Genomic DNA, 23173 nt, shown 5'->3' on the forward strand with positions numbered 1-23173 from the left:
GAAACTGTGAAACTGGGTTTCAACCAGCGAGATTTTCAAACTACTGCCAGAAAAGTTCCCAGAGTACTAGATTCTGAGGCAGTGTGAGTACGGAGGCAAACACAGCCCACTGCATCCACTCTGAATCCTGGAAGATGGAAAAGGTCCAGGCAGAGCACCTGACCCAAGGCCTTCAATGTACTGATGGGCATAATGGGGCCCAAGAGGTGACGTCACGTGAACAAGGTCACACAGCTGGTGAGTGGCCTGTGTGCAGGTGGGTGGGCTTTTCTGAGTGGGGTGCGTTTGACCTTGGAGCTCCTTCCTCTCCCCAGCCCAACCCATGTGCTCCCAGTCCCAGGAGACGGCCCAGACAGGTATAATCAGGCAACCTTCCCCCAGGAAGACCAGGAGAGAGGGCAGGTTCCTCTGGTCTCTGCAGCACTCTGGGCTCTCAGTGTGGTCGTTCTCTCCTCGCTAATCCCTGTGGTGCTTGACTGAGGCTGCTCAAAGGGCCGACTCTGACTCAGTCACCTGTGAATGTCCAGTGCTCAGCATCATGCCTGGTACATATCTCAGAGGTGTGGGATGAATGTGTGACACCTATGAATGTGTGGGAGGGAGGAGAGGGCAGAAGGAGGGAGGAAGGAAGAGAGAGGGAAGAAAAGGAGGGAGGAAGGGAGGGAAGGAAGGAAGAAAGGGAGGGAGGGCCCCCAGGAACACTGTCCCTGGCTTCCAATCTTTCCCTCTGTCTGCCCCCATCCTGTTCCCTCAAGCTCCACTCTCTGCTTTATAATGTACTACCCAAATTATCTGACAAATCAACTTTTGGTCATGAATTAGTGAATTGCGATAACAAATTTAATTCCTCAGCAAGCTTTAAACAAAACAAATATATATATATATATATATATATATATATACACATACATACATATACCTATATATGCCTAAACCAAAAGATGCCTGCAGTGATGCCTGCAGCAAACCCTTGTGGGAGAAATACCAAGACCCTTCAAACAGGCCTTTACTCTCCAGAAACAGGGGAAGTCCCACTCATTAATCCAGAGAAAAGAATTATATGTAGAATCCAAAGTGGAACCTTGTCCAATGCTTCTCTGATCTAATAGAATGAACCTCTCATCATAGCTTAACATTCTTTCTATTACATAGTGCAAACTATTCATCCCTCCCAGATAACATCAGTACAGTTGAAACATCAGGGGAAAACACTATCAGATTTGACTATTGACCCAACATTGGCATATCACAAAATTGTTTCTTGGATCCTGGATCTGGGTGTCTTTTTCTAAAATGAAAAATCATTTTACAATAATCTATCACTAAAAAAGGTTATCATATTGATTCTGCCAAAAAATTAAACACTTAATCTATATTACACATGTTTTGGAGAAACTACATCTCTTACAACGTCACAGTAATGCATCATTTAGGCTCTGAATGCATAGCTCTTCTATGTTTGATGTCTGGTGCTGTTCTATCAAAAAAATTTAGTGCAAAAACCACAAAGAAGTGAAAACTTTGAAGTAGCCTTAGCACTGTGGACCATATTTGTTTTCATTTCAAATCACCTTGTATATTTACTTGAAAGGAAAATGGTAACAATAACCCTTTGCAAAACAGGGAATATTAAGCAGTTCGGTTTTCCCATTTTTGTTTTATTTCTAGAACACGTAAGCAGGGCCTATAGGCCTTAGGAGAGTACACCCAAAACTGGAAAATGACCCTCGTGTCCTGATTATTTCGAAGGAAATTCCTCCCTCTGCACTTTTCCATCCCAAGTGAGGGTTTTTGTGATCACCACCTCTGCTGTTACCTTTGGAGATCAGAGAATAAATAGATTCCAAATGCAGGTGGTACCTTTTCTAAATGAAAACTCAACATATGTTCTTCCTGAAAGACAAGGGCAATTCTCAAAGCATCCATGTCGCCCCTCTCTCCCGAGGGGTGATAACTGACACTGCATAGATGCGGCAGAAACAAACCGTGTGGAGACAGGTGAGCGCAAATAGGCATCCACCATGCAGGGACCACCTGCAGACCTACATTCCACGTGTCCTGTCAAGAGACTGATGATTGCACCATGGTGATGGGGTTTATTGTACTTATATTCACTCAAAGGCAGGAAAGAGTTGCAAGCATATTGAGAGATTAAAATTTGCCCCTCTCTCACCCCCAAATATATAGCAGAAGTTTCCACAGAAGGCAGCATGGGGATGTTTAAAAAGTCTGAATCTCAGAGTTTGCAATGTCAGGTTTGATTCCCAGCTTTTCCACTTACTAGCTGTGTGATGTGGACAGGGTGCCTATCTTCCCAAGCCCCCATTTCGTCACCTGTAAAGTAAGCACACCTGTCCCACTTAGCTCACCGGGCTTTGAGACATTCAAATGAGAGAAGGGATGTAAAATGCCTTCACCTGGCAGCACTTCATAAATAATATCATTGCTATCTAGCCACCTAATGCTAGGTCCCTCTGAATTATGTTCCCACTGCTGTCAAATGATTCTCACCCCAGGAGTGGATAAAGCAACAGCATATGCAAGACTCAGAAAGTCTTGCCCTGAGGGAGGTGGTCAAGAAAAGGCTGATGTTCTGAAGAGTTCTAGTTCCCATCTCCTTACTTGGTGAGGAGTCTTAGGCATACAACACACCCTCTTACTTTCTTTGAAAACCTCCTGATTAGCCCAACAGAGAAATGAACCGTCTGGTCCACACTAATTTCAGCCCCAGAGGACAAGGCCAAAGGCACCAAATCCAACCTACATACACAAATCTATCTTTACACACCAGGCTTCAACAAGCTGCAGACTGGAAGTGAATTTCTGGGGTCACTGCTTTGTGTCTCTTGTCTGAATTGCACCTGAATATTGAATCTCTCTGATGAGTCTTCGAGAGGTCCTACAACCACGTGGAAAGCTCCAGAACAGTGGGTCTGGAGGAAACCTCAGACATCAACTCCACTCTGCAGCAGGATACCCTTCAATGGCTTCCCACTGCCCTTGGGATGAGGTCAAAATGCTGACCACAACATATGCAGCCTCCATCTGGCCTACATTTTCCTTCGTGTTCCATAATCCAGTCCAACCTCTTTGTTGCTGCAGAGCTTGCACAAATGCAGTCTGTCTGTCTGAAATGCTTCTCTATCTCATCCTACCCCCAACTTTTCCTCACCAACTCCTCCTTGTCCTTCAGTCTCAACTTAAACAACTTTCCTCAAGAAGCCTTCCTGACTCTTCAAACTTAGTCCTATCTTTCCATAGCACCGTATACTTCCCACTTTTTAAAATGCAGCACCTCACAAGTATTTTTTTAATGTTAGTCTAACTTGCTACCCTATCAAATCCAAAAGGACGTGAACTGTATCTGACTTATTCTCAAATCTCCCCACTGCCTAGCACAAATCTTGGCACAACTGAACACTAAATGGATTGTTAAATTAGGTTTAACCATCTGGTCTACCTCCCTTGTGTTACAGAGGAACCTGAGGGGGACCCAGAGAGGTGAAGAAACTCACCCAAAGCCACCGTGCATCTTTGGTTGCAGCCAAGAATCAGAATCCAGTTTTCCCAAAGATCAGTCCTGGGGTTCTTCCCATGCAACCTTCCCTCCCCCTTTCTGACAGTATTTAACTCTTATTTCTCACAATGTCTGCACTTAAGATTGATTCGACATGGATCATGATTTAGTTTAGACTGTGTGACATCCACCTTCTCCATTCTGTATGAGGATGAACAAGGAAGACTGCTATTTCTCAGTCTCTTATGGACATGCTGGGATTCTTATTTGGACATCACACAGCTAAGCACATAGTTAGCATGTAGGAGCACACACTACCCCCACTGCTTTGTTCGGTGCCTTAGAAAAGTAAATGCCACATCACAATATCGCTTTGGTGTAACTGTTGAAATGGCCTTCTTTCCCCAATGAGGAAACATCCCAAATGAGTGCAAGCTCCCCTCCAGTGGTGTCATTTTCAGTGAAGCTTGCCTGTGTCATTTGCAGTTAGGGGTTCATTGGTCAGAAGTGTTTTCTAGGGATGTGCACAATGGAAACCATTAGAGAGATACTCAGAGCCGCCAGCTAGCCCAAAAGTTTAATCCACTATATTAACTGTAATGATGGTAAGCAGCTGCTAAAAGAGAGGAAAGATGAGAAAGCAAAAGAGTGCCAGCCTAGTACCAACATACTCACATGAGGTTTTAACAAGAGGCCCAGTGCTGGATTTAATATAATTATAGCATTAAAAACCTCTTCCAGATTACTAAAAACACCTTTAAAATCTTTAGATAATGAAAGGATCTGAAGAGATTATTCAATAAACCTGTATATCTCCACTGTGAACTACCATAGTGGAATTCTATCATCACGTTTATTTTTGTTTGGGGTGGGCTGGCAGAACTCAAAACTCTTGGGGGTAACTTTCAGGATCATTTCTCAGCCAGACAGTTTCATACATGAATCCCAGAGAATGGTGACATTCTTCTTTAGAAAGTATTGGGTAGTATAGGAATTCTCATCTCTACAACCAAAGTCATCAAAAATAAATTAGGACTTGAAAAAAAAGAGGGTTATTGTAAAGGGCCTCAGATTCACACTTGTTCATCCAATAAATTACAGTATGTCATCTGTGCCAGTAACTCTGTGTTAGAAAGCAGTCGATGCAATATCTGCAGTACAAATTACAGACTTTGATCCCAATGTGACTGTTAGAACAGAGGACTAGGTTTGCTCTTTTTATTTTATATCTCCAAATGTTTCAGAGTGAAGAGATGAGAAAGTGTATTGAATCCTTCGGTTCCCTCTTTATCCATCTCTAAATAGGATCTTAGGACTTTGTGTTCTTACCTCGCCTTTTATCCAGCCTGCAGTGTGACTCATCTGCAAGCACAAATTACCTCGCCAAAGTATTCTTAGGAGAAATAATTAGCCACACGCCCCTCCTCCGCATACCCTCCCACGTTCCTCGGGAGGCCCAGATGCCTGACATAAATCATTTAGTCCTGAGCCCTCGCTCACACCTTTCCCACTGGATTCCATAATTGGCAAAGTAGTTGCCAACTGGGTTTAAAGTGATTTGAAATTGTTTTCCATCCAGTCTTGCTGATAGCAAAAGGTTTCCCCTTTACCTCAAGCATGAGTTACAGTAACATGATTGAATGTAACCAGTTATTCAGTTCAAGCTGTGATTCTGATACAGTATAGACAATATGAATTCCCCAGAGCTCGCTGAGGCCATCTCAATGGTCCGTTTAAGTCCAATTCAATTAGACTCACTATGGTTCTTAGACTTCCTTAGGTATGTTTGCAGCAGCCCTCAGGGTTGAATGTGAGACTGGTATTCATCTAGGACTTTTAAATTAGGTCTCAGGTGTCATCATTCTAAATGAATTATTACAGTGGTGTGTTCACACTGCTGTAGTTGAAGTTGTGTTAGCATCTCCCCTCCACCATTTTAATCCACTGTGGAACAGAACTTGTCATGTAGGGTCTCCACCAGAGAGTGACTTTTTCCTTGAAACCTAGTTTTTAAAATAATTGGCCTACCAAGTAAACACTGTGATATGCATTTTTTGGTAGAGGGGTAAAAAGACCACCTTAATTTATTTGGGGTTTTTTGTTTGTATGCTTGTTTTATTTGTAAGTGAGCACATAAAAGAATAGCTCTCAATATTGAATTTTCTCACATTTAACAGACTGAGTCGTGACTGCATCCCTATTGGGGGGGGGGGGGGGCGGGGAGGAGGAAGCGCCAGACCTAAAAGGAAAGTTAATATATTGGTGGGCTTTTTTTCAAAATTTCCTGTTGTCTGCCTCTATAATCTCTCCTTCTGGAGCCTCAACTAACATTTTCTTCTTTCTTTTAATTTCCCAGGCTTTATATGAGCCCCAGTCATGACATCAGCAAGCATGTGGGAACATCTGTCAGTGTGTAGCTATTTCAGACACATTAAAAAGTACATGCTCATTCCCCCATGCTAGAGTTGCCTAACAAACTATATAGCTTCGAGCAGAGTGACAGTGACATTAATACCATAGTAGAGGGATCAGCCAGCCTAATGGAGAAAGCACTCTATGCATGTGTCATCAATAACAAATCACACGCTGTGCAGAAAATAAAATAATTACAGAACCTACTTTTCTTTATCCAGGCAATTCAGACACTGTGGCAGTGTTCCAAGTTCCCAAAAACCAAGGGGTTGCAGTAATCAGCCTCACTCGGAAAACGTATGCAAGAGAGTTTAAAACAACAGAGCCATGAAATTCAGAACAAAGCAACAACAGGTGAGCAGATTAAATGGGGCACTAATTGGGGAGTATATAAATCAGAATCACAGAATGTGAACACACTTAGGGTTTATTATTTGTTCTCAATGAAAGAAAAGCTGAACTGGCAAATTGATTGATATTTCTATATGCTATCTCTATGATTATACCTGTGACTTTTGTCTATAAAGCATAAAAAGGAGGTAATACTTTGCAGTTACATGGTAGATTTGAGTAATTAACCAAACTGGAAAGCTCAGGCCCTCCAACTATTCAAGACACCTAAATTATACAAAGAGACTCTAATACTCTAACCATACACAAAGCTAAGTTTATTTTTAGTCACTAATATAAAGTCTTAAGCAAAATCATTATAGCCCTCATAGTTTACTTATTATTAAATGCATGCACGCTACAGCAAGTAGTGAAAGATTGCTTAGAGTGACTGAAATGGTGGAGGAAAATGCTAACTGATTTCAGTAACGAAAATTAGTTGCTGCTGATTTAAATGGATGGTCAATTTTTATTTCATAAATACATTTTTTAAGATGTCACATACATTAAGGATAATATTCACCAAACTAAACTTCCTCAGTACCAAGATTTTAGATTCTCTGATGGGATTTAGATAATTAATCACACGAATCCTATCTCAGATTCATTGCTCTTGCTATTCCGCCTTCATGAAAGCTCTTCCCCCAGATATACACACAGTTTCCTCATCATTAACACTGGGTCTCAGCTCAAACATCATCCCCAGAGACTCCTTTCCTGACCACCCTAGCTCCTGCAGTCCCCTTCTCACTGTCACAGTCTATCCCATTACCCTGGATTCATATTCTTTGTGAAATTATTACTTAGAACTACCTTGCTATTTATTTGCTGATATGGGTACTGTCTCTTCCCCCGTTAGAATTTGGGCAGGAAATTTGTCTTTTTCACTTCTGTATCCCCAGTGCCTAGATAGCACCTAGTACACAACAGTAAGTGAATAAATGAATGAATGTGGATACACCACATTTTGTTTATCCATTCATCTATTGGTGGACATTTGGGTTGTTCCCAAGTGGGACTTTTGGCTATTGTGAATGATGCTGTTATGAACATGGGTGTACAAATATCTGTTGAAATCTCTCCTTTTAACTCCTTTGCGTATATACCCAGAAGTAGAATTATATGGTACTTGGATCATATGGTAATTCTATTTTTAGTTTTTTGAGGAATTGCCATACAGTTTTCCACAGCAGCTGCACCACTCTGCATTCCCACCAGCAATGCACAGGGGTTCTGATTTCTCCACAACCTCATCAGCACTTGTTATTTGCTGCTGTTGTTGTTGTTGTTTTTAAACAGCCACCCTAAAGGATAGGAGGTGGTATCTCATTGTGGTTTTGATTTGCATTTCCCTAGTGATTACTGATGTTGAGAACCTTTTCATATGCTTTCTGGCCATTTGAATATCTTCTTCAGAGAATATGCAAGTCCTTTGCTCACTTTTAATCAGGTTATTTGTTTTCTTGTTGCTGAACTGTAGGAGTTCTTTACATAATCTTTTTAGATATTGTAGAAGTGTACATTAATATATACATATATATTTATAATACATATTATATATCTTTATAAATTATCAGATATATTATTTGCAAACATATCTCCCATTCCATGGGTTGCCTTTTCACCCCGTTGATAGTGTCCTTTGATGCACAGACTTTTTAAAAAATATTTATTTAATTTATTTTTTTGGCTGTGTCGGGTCTTAGTTGCAGCACGTGGGGTCTTCATTGAGGCTTGCGGGATCTTTCGTTGCGATGTGGGCTCTTCGTTGTGGTGCACGGGTTTCTCTCTAGTTGCAGCACGTGGGCTCTTTGTTGTAGCGCGCAGGCTTCCCTCTAGTTGTAGCGTGTGGGTTTTCTCTTCTCTAGTTGTGGCGTGCGGGCTCCAGAGCGTGTGGGCTCTGTAGTTGCGACGTACAGGCTGTCTTGTTGAGGCACGTGGGCTTAGTTGCCGCGCAGCATGTGGGATTTTAGTTCCCCAACCAGGGATTGAACCCACATCCCCTGCATTGGAAGGTGGAGTCTTTACCACTGGAGCACTAGGGAAGTCCCACAGACATTTAATTTTGATGTAGGAAAAACCATTTTTAAAATGCATGGCTATTGTAAAGAAACTATACTCCAATAAAAATTAATAAAAATAAAAAATAATAAAATGCATAGCTAAGCTGGTGAGAAAGAAAGGGGAGTTCTTAAAGCTGAATATGATGAGAAATCTCAGACTCAGAGGGTGACTAGGTTCTGAGACCACCGTTTGCCTGGGAGGTATATGCACGTTCCCGGATGCTTAGATCTTGGGTCTTACCAACCAGAGGTGTCAAGAAAGGAAACAAACCTGGGGCCAAGTAAAGCAGGGAACATATCTTAAAAGTTGAGACTTCCCAAAAGTGACACCCTCAGTGGGTATGTTTTTTATAAAGGTTTCTGAGAGGGAGACAGTGGGGATATTTGCATGTCTCAGCCTTGTCTCTGGTTAGAACATAAACAAAGAATATTCTCCCCTAATAATTCCTAGCCATAAGCCCATTTTCATGCATGTTTGGGGCCAGAATTCATTATTGCAGAAGGCCAAGAAAACTTAAGCTAAAAATTTACTTTGAAGTGGTCTTCATCAATGGACCCACAAATTCTCTCTGCCAAAACACAGTTTAGACCTCCAAGAACAAATAAAATTGCAAAGAATATGAGTTCACAATCACCAGACACATAAGAAAACAAACTACCACAAATAGGAATCAGAAGAAAAAGCAAACCATAGATATTGGAACTGCAAACCTGCAGCTACTGAAACAGTAATATAGTGACTAGAAACTAAATATGTTCACATGTTTAGAGAAATTTTTTTAATGTTTTCAAAATTATGATGAGGATCAAGATATTATCAAAGATTACCGGGGCTTCCCTGGTGGCGCAGTGGTTGAGAATCTGCCTGCTAATGCAAGGGACACGGGTTCGAGCCCTGGTCTGGGAAGATTCCACATGCCCGCGGAGCAACTAGGCCCGTGAGCCACAACTACTGAGCCTGCGCATCTGGAGCCTGTGCTCCGCAACAAGAGAGGCCACGATAGTGAGAGGCCTGCGCACCGCGATGAAGAGTGGCCCCCGCTTGCCGCAACTAGAGAAAGCCCTCGCACAGAAACAAAAACCCAACACAGCCAAAAATAAATAAATAAATAAATTTATTTAAAAAAAAAAAAAGATTACCAATAGGCTTAGGAAAGAACTAAATAGAGCTTCTAACATGCAAAATTGAAATTGAAAAAAAAAATCGATAAATAAAACTGCAGTTTAAAAACAACTGAAGAAAAAACATGAAAATTTGAAAAGTAAGATTAATAAATTTCCAAGAATGCAGTACAGAGAGAAGCAGCAAGGAAAATATGAAAGATGGGATAAAGACCAAACACATGGAGAACAGAATGAGATCTAAAATAAATTCAATCAGAGTTTCAGAAAAAGAAATTACAGAAAATGAGGGAGAAGCAAGTATCCAGAACTGGAAAATATCTACCACCCTTCAGATTCGGGAAGCACAGCGAATCTCAAGAAGGATAAATAAAAGTAAAATCCACTAATCACACCAGAGAGAAAGATACCAAAAACAAAGTAAAGGTCTTAAAAGAAACCAAAGAGAAAAGATAGTTTACCTACAATTAAATTCATGGCGAGCAACATTGAAAGCCGAAAGACAGTGTAATATCTTCAGGGAACTGAGAACAAATAATCCAGAATTTCAAAGACTATCAAGAATAAAGGCAAATAGACTTCCCTGGTGGTCCAGTGGTTACAACTCCACGCTTCCATTGCAGGGGGCACGGGTTCGCTCTCTGGTCGGGGAACTAGCTCCCACATGCATGTTGCAACTAAGACGCCCACATGCCTCAACTAAGAAGTCCACATGCCGCAAGGAAGATCCCGCGTGCCACAACAAAGACCCAGCGCACCCAAAATAAATAAATAAATAATAAATAAATAAATAAATATTTTTTAAAAAAGAATAAGGGCAAATAAATACATTTTCCACAAAAAAAAGAAAACAGAGACATTTCTTACCAACTGACTCTCACAAAATGAAATTCTAGAGCTTATAATTTTAGGAGGAATGAAAATTATACTAGAGTGGGGCCTGGGAAGCAAGAAATGAAGAAAGAACAGTGAGGGGGAAAAATCTCCAACTACATAAAACAATAAAATTTGTGGAGTTAAAAAGTAATCAATATGGAGCCAAAAATACTAAACATGTTAAGTCAGAGAGAATAACCAGAATTGGTCGTCTTAGGTTTTGAGCGTCTGACAAGACAGCAAAGATAATAAATGTACACTATGTTAAGTTACATATGCATGTTAAAATTTCTAGGGTAAACATTAAAAGAATGGAACTAGTGTATACAACTTCCAAGCCAGTAGAGAAGGGAAAAATGGAATGAGAAAGAAAAAGAACAAAGCTAACACAAGAAAGACTTAAACAGGAAAGAAACCAAAAATTATTTGAATGAACAAAAGATTAAAATAGTAATAACGATAAGAGCAGAAAGAAACACTGATTATGCATTCAAAATAGTGCACAAAGACATAAGCCAATATAACATGCAAGCTCTAGTTACAAATAAAACCATATTTTATAAATCACAGCACCTACATGCATTGATTGGACACACAGCTTAAAATATTTTGATCAGGGATTAAAAAATATGCTAGAATTTTTTAAATAAAAATCTATATAAAAAGGCGCACCACCTATATCAATCCAATGTAGAAATATAATGAGATACATGAGTACATAAAAAAGGCAAGTTGCAGAATTGCACATACGACGCTTTTTTTGTTAAAAAAAATTTTTGAGTGTGTATGTATATGATTAGACTCACACATAAACACACACATCTATGTAAAATGCATAGAAAAACTCTTGGACGCATGGGAGACTTCATAACTATGCATTTTTCATTGTTGAAAATTATTTATACAATAAGCATGCATTCCTTTTATAATTAAAAAATTAAAATATAGAAAAAAAATTTTAAAGTGCATCTAAATTCTAGGACAATAAACAGGTTAAAAAAACAAGAGGGAATAAGCTGAAGGTCATGGAAAAGAATCAAGTGTAAGATGGTATAGGGAGAACAAAAATGAGAAATTGGAAAACAGAAACACCAAAAGGTTATATAAATGTTGCTCCTATTTAACTTTTTTTGAAAAAAATGGCTCTTTTATTTACTGGTTGGTTTGGGGTTTTCTTGTTTTTTTAATGTGTGTTGGTATGTTGCCAAAGCGCTAGATTTCTCTGGAGCTAATTAAGACCCTTGTCTGGATTTGGACCCTGCAGATAAAGGTCAGAACTGCTAGTGGGGCTTTCAATGGTTTTAACTGTTGTTCTCTGTGCTCCTAAAAGCTTAACTCCTCAATTGCTGACCTGAAAAATGGTGTCACCCCCGCCCTTTCCTGTTTAAATCTTTGTCCATTTAACCCCTCATTAACTCATTAAACCCCTTCAACTGAATTTACATGTCTGTTTCTTGCAGCTTTGGTATTTTCCAGAGATAATGCTGCCTGGAAACATCATCTTGTCTCTCCTATGGCTAGTTAACATCGGACCCTGATTTTCCAAACTGCCACAGCTTTTTCAGGATTAAAAGCCCTGAGAGGGAGGTGTTAATCAGAGCAACACCCAAAACAATTGGACTCTAGGTACCAACCCAAATCCTGAGGTAAAAGCAGCCTGAAAATATCCAGTGGCTCCCAGGCATCAAAAAAAGTTATGAAAACCGAACAAGGAAATGGGCAGGAAAGGACTAGGCAGGAAATAAGCTAATGAGTCATGTAAATCCTAACATCTCACCACTGCCTGTGTTAAGAAGGAAATGAAAGAAAATAAATGTGCCCCTCCATACAGCTTAATTTATAGCAGAATACGAAAATATTCTGCTGATGAAATTTTTGAGAGATTCAGTTGCACCATTAGTTATTAAGTTCTCAAAAGAAAATATAAACTAATGGCATGGCTAATTAAAATTGTGGCCTAAAATACTGTAGCCCAAATCACTTTATTCTTAGCTAATGAAAAATAATACGACCCCCTACTGAAGACCTCCTCGAAGGCTGCTTGGGCCTATTTATAATTCTCTTAATCTCAAGGCTATTTGGCCCTTTTGTTCCAATATAATAACCCCAATATATCAGACCACCTCTATTTGCTTCAAGCTATGGGGAGAATTCTCTCCTTTTCCACTATGTGAATCTTTATCTTCACAAATGGCTTTACACACAGGCAGAGTAGACGGGTACCTGATATTGTGATTGCAGGGATTCCCTGAAATCTTCTAAGAATGTCTTCTGCACCCAGGTTTCAAAACACCTGAAACACCACCATGGAAGAGACATACAGCTTAAAGCAGAATTTGGAGTTAAAATTTTCCTTTTCTTCAGGTTTCCTTTAAAATACAAATATTGTGGGAGGAATAATCCAGGAGTCATTAACATTACAGCTTGAATTAATGCATCAGGGCTGCCAACTACCTGAGACCTGGGATTGAGACCCTTCACCATCCTGGGCTTCAGTAAAAAATGAGGTAGTTGGGATGGATCCAAATGTCCTCATCAGAATAGGGGTTTAGGAGAGAGGAGGCTAGAAGGATTGCCTAGCGAGGACATCTGTCATACCACCCCCCACACGTGGACCACCTCCACTTCCTACTGCGTCCTCATCCCTCTGCCCACCACCTCTGCCAGGCCCCAGCCTCTAACTAAGAAATCTCAGAGGTTGATTCCAGCAAAAACATTCTATGCTTCTAGAATTTGATTCAAGTGTTCCTAACTATAGTTATGGGCTTCTTTGCTTATCTAATGAAAGTTATGAACCCTGTGACTAATCAGACTAACTTTAGCTGCTATAAGAAGCCACCCCACAAGGTACAGTGGCTCAAACATGACAGAAGTTTATTTTTCACTCATGCGAAGTCCAAAGTAGATGCTCCTGCTCAGCAGGTGGCTCTCCGCTAAGTGGTGATTCAGGAACCCAGGCTGGTTCCCATCTTAGGGCTCCGCCACCTTTAACATGTACCTTCCAAGGTCAGGGCTCTCTTAGGCATTGAGCCTGCAGAAAAGGGATGGTGGGAACTAGGTTAAAGGTCAGACCTAGAAGTTGCACACAAAACTGCCCTGAAGCCCTTCCATGTATCTTGGGGTTTGGGCACAGGAAGTTAAAAATTCCCTGGATTAGATCATTTGTTTCCTGAGTAGCAATGGCTTAAGACCTGAGGCAGAAAAAGGAGAGGAAGAGGAGCAGCACCACACTCCACCCTCAGGATTTGACCTAGAGTCAGTTTCCCTTAAGTCATGGTGTAAATAATGGAGCCTCCTGTACTTCTCCAAAGGAGTCTCCAGCCCTTGCTTATAAGATTTTAGATAGATAGACAGCAGATAGAGATACACATATATTTATTATATGTGTATTAGTTATATATAGTTATTTATCAAATAGATAAATGTACGTAAATCATATGCACGCATGTGAATATATATGTGTGTATCTGTATATATATATGCACATACCTAGACGGTTCTATTTGGTAATAGTAATAAAAATTTATCTTTTATGAACTTTTCACTACCCACTTTGGGAGGTGCTCCTATCCAAAGGGACAAATTCCACATATTCAAACTCGCCACAGTAAATAATATATCAGAAAGCATTTAGTAAATTATAAGAAGTCATTCAAATGGATGTTAAAATGACAATTCTGGGACTTCCCTGGTGGCGCAGTGGTTAAGAACCTGCCTGCCAATGCAGGGGACACGGGTTCAAGCCCTGGTCCGGGAAGATCCCACATGCCGCGGAACAACTAAGCCCGTGTGCCACAACTACTGAGCCTGCGCTCTAGAGCCCATGAGCCACAACTACTGAGCCCACGTGCCTAGAGCCCGTGCTCCACAACAAGAGAAGCCACTGCAATGAGAAGCCCATGCACCGCAACAAAGAGTAGCCCCCACTCGCCGAAACTAGAGAAAGCCTGTGCGCAGCAGTGAAGGCCCAATGCAGGAATTCTACTTGGAATTTTGTGTATGTGTGTAACTTTTTTAAAAGTGCTACACTTTGGCAAAAACCCAAGGCTATGTCCAAATTAATGGTGCAAGTGTCTGCATACTCCAGCTGTTATTCAAACAACGAAAGTCAAGTTTTAAAGAGACTTTCAAATCTGCTGAAATGATTCTGTGTTAAATGTGAATCCAGAATACAATGTTTAAGCAGAACACAAAAATAACTATTGTGACATTCATTTTACCAAAGGAATTTTTTTTAAAAGAAGAAAGAAAAGGAATGATCCAGCAATCCTACTCCTGGGCATATATCCAGACAAATATGTAATTCAAAAAGATACATGCACCCCTGTGTTCATAGCAGCACTATTCTCAATAGCCAACACATGGAAACAACCTAAATGTCCATGACAGATGAATGGATAAAGAAGATGTGGTACATATATACAATAGAATACTACTCAGACATAAAAAAGAATGAAATAATGCCATTTCCAGCAACATGAATGCAACTAAAGATTATTATACTCAGTGAAGTAAGTCAGAAAGAGAAAGACAAATACCATATGATATCACGTATATGTGGAATCTACAATATGACACAGGGCGGGTGCCTGGTGGCGGGAGCAGCTTTCGTGCCGCCGGTGGGCTCCTGTGAGCGGGCGCAGAGGGCCTAGGTGGGCAGACAGGCGGCCCGGGGCAGATGCTGAGGCCGCCACCCTCGGGCCCCACGACGGCCCCAGGGCATGAAGGTGACACGCGGCTGCTGGTGGCCAGGGCCAGGTGAGGTGGGAGGCTGCAGCCCTGAGGCAGGGGCGGGGGCGCGAGGAGAGCAGGCAAGAGAGGAGGATGGTGGCCCGGGCCGTCTGGGAGAGAAGAGGTGGAAAGTGACAAGTCGGGTGAGGCATCCGGGCCTGGGAAGGCTTCAGCAAGGCAGCTAGTGGAGGGGCCTGGGAGCCAGGGGGGCTCTTCAGACCCATCAGACCAGCCTGGCTTAGAAGCAGCGAAGGAAGCAGAGCTCCCCTTGCAGTCGGGAAGACACACCAAGGAAAAAAGAAAAGTTACTGAAGCCTCAAGTGATGATCCACAGCCAGGGACTGACCTGTAAACACGTGTATGGAGTGCTACAGAAAGTTTCCGCCGGCTATACACTTTGATTTACAAGTGCTAAATGACCTTCTAAATTCTCTACTCAAACATTGTTTACTGAAAAGAAGTATTTCAGGTCATGAACCTCAGCATAATGGTTAAAATGCTGCCTGCTCTGAAAATATTACTAAAAATATTTGAGTATGTGGCAACTATGAAATTAAGGAATGCTGTACCTGCTTTGATATCTTTTGCAAGCTTGTTGAAGCTGGGATGGTACTTGACCCAGAACACTTTAACTATATTATTAAGCTTTTATACCAAGTACAGGCTTCCAAGCAAGAAATAACTGCAGTTCTGGAAATGAAATCCAGGTTACGGATGAGGCAGTTTAAAAAGAACTGGAAGTGTGATTTAGAGTCAGCCTTGAATGAAATACAGCATTGTAAAGAAAAAGGTGACTGGACCAAATTGGGAAATGTATACATTAACATAAAACTGGGCTGTGAAAAATTTGCAGATTTCCCAGAGATTTTGTGCTTGTATTGCTGAAACACTAACAAAAGACTGTAAAGACGAGAGACCAGGTGGTCCATTTCGTGAATTCGCTGAAACAGTTAGCAAAGATCCACAAAATAGTGAAGTAGATAAAACTTTGCTGGGAAGAATCGGAATCAGTGCTATGTACTTCTACCACAAGCTGTTGCAGTGGTCCAAGGGAAGGAAGGTCTTAGATAAACTATATGAATTAAAAATACATTTTACAAGTTTAAAAGGACGTATAGGGCCTGAGAAGTTAGCACCAAGATGTCAAGTTGTGAATATTGCAGCAGAAATTTTTCTAAAAAGCGGAAGCCTAGATGGTGCCATTTGGGTATTAAGGGAGTCAGAGGGGGTCATCAATACACCACTGTGGCCTTGTGATAGACTGGATGTGCTCAATTGGCATAATCTGCTCTGTACAACTGCACATGAAATCATAGCGAAGAGTCTTTACAGACAGACATTTGAAGTTTTGCAAAATCTACCAGGTTTTCAAAATTCTCAAGATGCCTCTATAGAAAGCAACAGTCTTTGTATGTCACCTTCCGTAGCAGAATTCATGATTTCAAAGAGCATCCCTATTGATTTTTCCTTTCTTAGAAGATTAATTACTTCTTTAGGAAGAAGTTGTTTATGGCTCCAAGCCAGAGCCCACACAAAAGTGCTCTTTCATTGGGTTGCTACCCACCATTGGAGGGAAATTTATACCGAAAACTTCTACTGATTCCTTCCTACTTGTCTGAGATTGAAATGCTTTTAGCTATTGAAATCTTCCTGGTATCTAATGCTAGTAGTATTCAGAGTCCTGGAACTTCTACACAGACACTGCAGATAGTTTTAAAAAGATGTGAAGAAAACAAATCTCAGATCAAGGATGACTATCAAGCTGCAGTGGAAAGATTAATTATGGCTGCTCGTATATCAGATCCAAAGCTTTTCATTAAGCACATGACCATCAATGTTAATAAGGAACAGGTTTATAGTATGGAACATTGTTCTGCCCTGAAATGGTTGAAAGAGAATATGAAGTGGGCTGGAAAGGTTTGGCTCTTCAATAACCATTAGTTATTAAAGGCTGTCTTTTTTTTTTAAGTTCAAGTAATCATTGTTGAAAATAAAAGGCAATGAAAATAAAGACAGTTTTCACTATAAAAAAATAAAATAAAATATGACACAAATGAACCTATCTATAAAACAGAAACAGAATCACTGACATAGAGAACAGACTGGTGGTTGCCAAGGGGGAGGGGCTTGGGGGAAGGATGGAGTGGGAGGTTGGGGTTAGTAGATGTAAGCTTTTATATACAGGATGAATAAACAACAAGGTCCTACTGTATAGCACAGGGAACTATATCCAATACCCTATGATAAACCATAATGGAAAAGAATATTTTAAAAAAGAATGTATGGCGGACTTCCCTGGTGGTCTAGTGGATAAGACCCCGTGCTCCCAATGCAGGAGGCCTGGGTTCGATCCCTGGTCGGGGAACTAGATCCTGCATGCATGCTACAACTTAAAGTCCACATGCCGCAACTAAAGATCCTGCATGTTGCAACGAAGATCCCGCAACTAAGACCCCGCGCAGCCAAAAATAAACAATAAATAAATAAATAAATAAATAAATAATTTTTTTAAAAAAGGAATGTATATATAACTGACTTTGCTGTACAGCAGAAATTAACACAACATTGTAAATCAACTATACTCAATTTTAAAAAATACTAAAACTGAAAAAAGAAAGAAAAAAACCATGACTAACTGAACAAAAATTCCACCAATTCTTAAACTCTATCATTTTTTTTCCTCTGCAACCCCTTTCCCAAATAGAGAGAAAGAGAAAAGGAAGAGGGTCCAAAATACAATCTTTCCAAGATCTGGGGCCTCTAACAGTTGGGAGGACAGTTGTAGCCCTCAAAGGAAAAGCACTGGGAAGATGGCATTCCCACCCTGCGGCCTGGTCCACCACCTCCTGTCTGCCATGGTGGACTGCATAGGCCAACTATTTCCATAAGACTGATACCTGCCTTCTATTTGTTATCAGAGGGGGTGGGAAAATAAGCATGGGAGCTTTCAAAAATCAGTCTTTCCAGATGTTTTGACTTTAATGTATGTGTCTTACTAATTTTATAAGAAAATAAAACAACAATCTAAACAATATAGGTCAAACTAGAAAACATTTCTCCTCTTGGGAAATAACTGCTGAATGTAGATTTCTTAAAGATATATTACTTGGATATTTTACCTTCTTTTTCAAGACTTTTCCAGAAAAATGTGTTACTTTTATCACATGAACTTCCTTTTATATAATGCAGAACCTAAACAACTTGCTTGTGTAAGGGAGGAAAAAAATTACTTTTTCTCTACCCATCTTAAGTTCATTAGCTGGGACTCTGCAAATTAGACTCAGAAAAGACAGAGTAATAAGAGAAAAGCAAGAAACAAACAAATTTATTAGCATGCGCATCCCACATACACACAGGAGTACTCAGAGATGAATAACTCAAAGAGGTGATTAGAACTTGAACTTATGTGGAATCTTAGCAAAGAATAATAATTTTGTAGAGAAGTAACAAAACAAAGGAAAAGGTCTTTGAGCTTCTCAGAAGGACAAATTATGGGAAGGTAAATATAAGGAAATTAATAGTAGATAAGGGCCAGTTAGTAAAGTTTGTTATAAAGATTCCTCTGGCGCTATCTCTTAGCTGATAAAGATCTAGAGTAGTCTCCAGTGATTAACTTCTGTCTTTCCTGGTAAAGAGAGGACGGGGGACACTTTTACACATTTATGTTCTGCTTTTAGGCAAATAGGGGTCTGCAGAGAACTTTTCTTGTATCTGCCTCTTCTTAATTGCCTTCAGCTCAAAATAACCCTTGTTTTAAAATAGCATATTTTGGGACTTCCCTGGCAGTCCAGTAGTTAAGACTCTGTGCTTCCATTGCAGGGGGCACAGGTTCGATCCCTGATCAGGGAACTAAGGCCCCACATGCCACATGGTGTGGCCAAAAGAATAAATAAATAAATAATAAAATAAAATAGCATATTTTGAGATGGCATATTCTGCTGCCCTTCACTTATTAGATATTATGACTAATGTTGAAGTAACTTTTTTTCTATTTTAAATTCCCTATCCATTCAAAAATAAATTTTAAAACTCCCAGCGTGGGAATCTTAGCTAATACTTATAGAATATCAGGTCAGCCTCATTGGCTATCTGTGTTGTCGAACCATACCATACACCAATTTCAATTAAGAAAAACAATTTAGGTGCTTCGACTGTTTTTCAGTAATAATACCTTGCTTCATTTCCCACCTTTAACCTTGACGTAAGTGTGGCAGTTAATGAGATATTTTATAGATGAAAATTTAATAAGACTTTTTAAATAATTATAATCATGTAAGTATTTTAAAGTTTTGACTTTTATAAGATTCACAATGAGGAGAGAGATTTGAAGAAATATTTTATAATGGATAATTCAGCATAAAATTGATTCTCTCCCATTTTGTGAATTTTTACTTAATGACTTCTATATTTCCAAGCTGCCATGGAAGTAGAAGCCACAGGCACTGTTAATTAGTAAACAGAAGTGTTTTTATCAGTCAATTCCTGCACCAACATGTGATTTCTCTGCACTGTTGTGATAAATATTTGCTATCATCCAGTGTGTCTAACTGGGTCAGCCATCATGGAAGAGTAACTCTGTCATTTTTGTGTGATCCAAATATTAGGAGGGTAAGTCTATATTGCCCTTAAGCTCTAGGTTACAGTGATTCAAACCTACATTCTATGGATTACAGAAGTCCAAAGCCAAACTCAAGTGTTTAGTAAAACTAATAAACCTATTTATATGTTATCCAGAGCTTCTCCTTAAATAGCTGAGTTTATGGTTCTCCCCCAGGTCTTGCTTATGCCCCCCTGGTCTTGTGGTAATGCTGTTCTAGTGATAAAACACTGCCTTCATTAAAAAAAAAAAAAAAAAAAAAAAAAAAAACCTACTACACAAGACATTGGTAGTAAGGTTGAGAACTGAAGGGAGAAGTCTTTACACCATATCAAGCCTTGTACATGCTTGTTTTCTTTAGTCTTTGACCTCCCACCATGAGGGATTTCCTCTTATCCTTTCAGGGCACAAGATTACAAGCCACAGTGCCATCTCCCTGTGAGCTGATCAATACTTACATTAAATGTAAATGGACTAAATTCTCCAATCAGAAGACATAGAGTGGATGGATGGATAAGGAAAAAAAAAAAGACCTCGCTATATGCTGCCTATAAGAGAATCAATTTAGCTTTAAGGAAACACACAGGCTGAAAGTAAAGGGATAGAAAAATATACTCCATGCAAATAGAAACCAAAAGAGAGTGGGAGTAGCTACACTTATATCAGAGACTTTAAGTCAAAAACTGTAATAAAAGACAAAAAAAAATTATTATATAATGATAAAAGAGTTGATTCATTAAGAGGAAATAGCAATAGTAAATATATATGCACCCAACATCAGAGCACCCAAATATATAAAGCAAATATTAACAGCTCTGAAGTAGGGAACTTCTCATCCAGACAGAAAATCAATAAGGAAACAATGGACCTGAACAACACTTCAGATCAAATCGTCCTAACATACATATTAAGAACATTCCATTCAACAGCAGCAGAACAGACACTCTTCTCAAGTGAACATGGAATATTCTTCAGGGTAGGTCATACAGAGGTTCCTCAAAAAATTAAAAACATCACAAACATATGAAATAGCAATCCCATTTCTGGGTATACATCCAAAAGAAATAAAATTATTATCTTGAAGGAATGTCTGTACTCCCATGTTCACTTCAGCATTAATCACAGTAGCCAAAATATGGAAACAACCCAAATTCATTTGTCAACAGATGAATGAATTAAGAAAATATCGTATATATGTAAAATTAAGTGTTACTCAGCCTTTAAAAAGAAGTAAATCCTGCCATTTGCAACAACATGGATAAATCTGAAGAACACTATGCTAAGTGAAATAAGCCAGACACAGAGAGACAAATATACCTTAAATATAAACAATTTTTGTTTGTCAAAAATAAATACATAAAAATAAAAGTCCTGTGGGCTATACCTAGCAATATTTCTTCTTCATTGCATATACTTGTTGGAAGTTCTAACATTTTTTTTCCCACTATTATTTTTTTTATGAGATCCCCCAATACATATAATTAGAACATGGATTACTTCAATGGTTTTTGCTGCCAATGAGTATAAGCTTACACAATTGTTCTAAGAAACACACACTTTAGGTTCTTGCCAGTGCAGATGGTGCCTACATCATGTTAAGCAGACAGGTTGACTGAAACAATTCGATGTTGACCTTTGCTAAGTGAAAAAAAGAGACGCTGTTTGCAATTTCATGTTTAATGTACTTTGTACATTGTAGGTACTCAAAAATGTGGGTTAAATGAACAGTTGTAAAAAATATGTTGTTGGTAAATAACTTCTGAAGTCTTGGATGCAATTAACGTTTTAGATGGGAAAGATCAAGAATTCCCTGGCAGTCCAGCGGTTAGGACTCCATGATTTCACTGCTGAGGTCCCGGGTTCAATTCTGGGTCAGAGAACTAAGATCCTGCAAGCTGCGTGGAGCAGCCAAAAAAAAAAATAGATGGGGAAGATAAAAATGATAGCTCAATATTCAACACTTGTCAAGAAGGATGTAGCCTGAGGGGCAATGTTACCAGTACACTATATATAGCACCACTATAGTAATTAGTTGAGTGAGGCCATCATCAAAAAATCTACAAACAGTAAATGCTGAAGAGGGTGTGGAGAAAAGGGAATGCTCCTACATTGTTGGTGGGAATGTAAATTGGTACAGCCACTATGGAGAATGGTATGGAGGTTCCTTAAAAAACTAAAAATAGAACTACCATATGACACAGCAATCCCACTCCTGGGTGTATACCCAGAGGAAACCATAATTCAAAAAGATAAATGCACCCTAATGTTCACTGCAGCACTATTTACAATAGCCAGGACATGGAAGCAACCTAAATGTTCATCAGCAGAGGAATGGATAAAGAAGATGTGGTACGTACATACAATGGACTATTACTCAGCCATAAAAAAGAACAAAATAATGCCATTTGCAGCAACATGGATGGACCTAAAGATTGTCATACTAAGTGAAGTAAGTCAGACACAGAAAGACAAATATATGATATCGCTTATATGTGGAATCTAAAAAAGGGGTACAAATGAACTTATTTACAAAATAGAACTAGAGTCACAGATGTAGAAAACAAACTTATGGTTACCAGGGGATAAGGGGGGTAAATTGGGGTTTGGGGATTGACATATACACACTACTATATATAAAATAGATAACTAATAAGGACCTACTGTACAGCACAGGGAAAACTAAATACTCTGTAATGGCCTATATGGGAAAAGAATCTAAAAAAAAAAAAAAGAGTGGATACATGTATATGTATAACTGATTCACTCTGCTGTACACCTGAAACTAACACAACATTGTAAATCAACTATATGCCAATAAAAATTTTTTAAAATTTTTATCACTGGCAACATAAAAAAAAATTAGTTGAGTGAAAGGAAATTGATTCTGCATATTTTTTAAATCTATGCAGTATGTACTCATATAAAGCTTAAACTGGTTTAAACATTTAGGTGATTTATGTAAAAGCCCAGCGAGTATGACAGGAAGTATATTCAGATGGAAAAGGTACTGCCAACTGGAAATATAAATGCACTTGTATTATCTTTTTGGTGTTCTTAATTTTTTTGCTCGGAACATAAACATTTATATAGCAAAGGAACATAAAATCTCACTTTTTCATAGCACTTTTCATGTGTATTGTTTACACAATAACTCCATAACCTGGAACGGCACAGTAGGCTTCAAATGATGCCAGGTTTATAGAATCACCTCTTTACTAACAGTCCAAATACCTGGATTATGCAATAACAGAATCCAGAAAAAAATTTTTTTAATCAATGAGATGCATTTAATACATTAAATTTGTATCCATGGAATTCGGAGCCTCTAGACTTGGTACTATCTAACCCCTGGCCATTTTTCTGCTGTTGCATCCACCAGATGTATTATAATTATCTGTTGGTATGTCTCAGCCACTCCACTGTCAACTCTCTGAACAGAGCCTGACCCTCCTCTATCATGCCTAA

At 39.3% G+C, this 23173-nt stretch overlaps 1 pseudogene across 1 annotated transcript; it reads left to right on the forward strand.

Moving 5' to 3' along the window:
- Window positions 1-7274: 7274 nt before the first annotated feature.
- LOC309639755 (protein TOPAZ1 pseudogene) lies at window positions 7275-19978 on the forward strand (annotated as a pseudogene). The gene has a single exon. The product of its transcript is annotated as a protein TOPAZ1 pseudogene (transcript).
- Window positions 19979-23173: the final 3195 nt, after the last annotated feature.

The sequence above is a fragment of the Balaenoptera physalus genome (assembly GCF_965194825.1).
Source record: "Balaenoptera physalus genome assembly, chromosome: 12".
In the NCBI taxonomy this organism is placed as follows: Eukaryota; Metazoa; Chordata; class Mammalia; order Artiodactyla; family Balaenopteridae; genus Balaenoptera; species Balaenoptera physalus.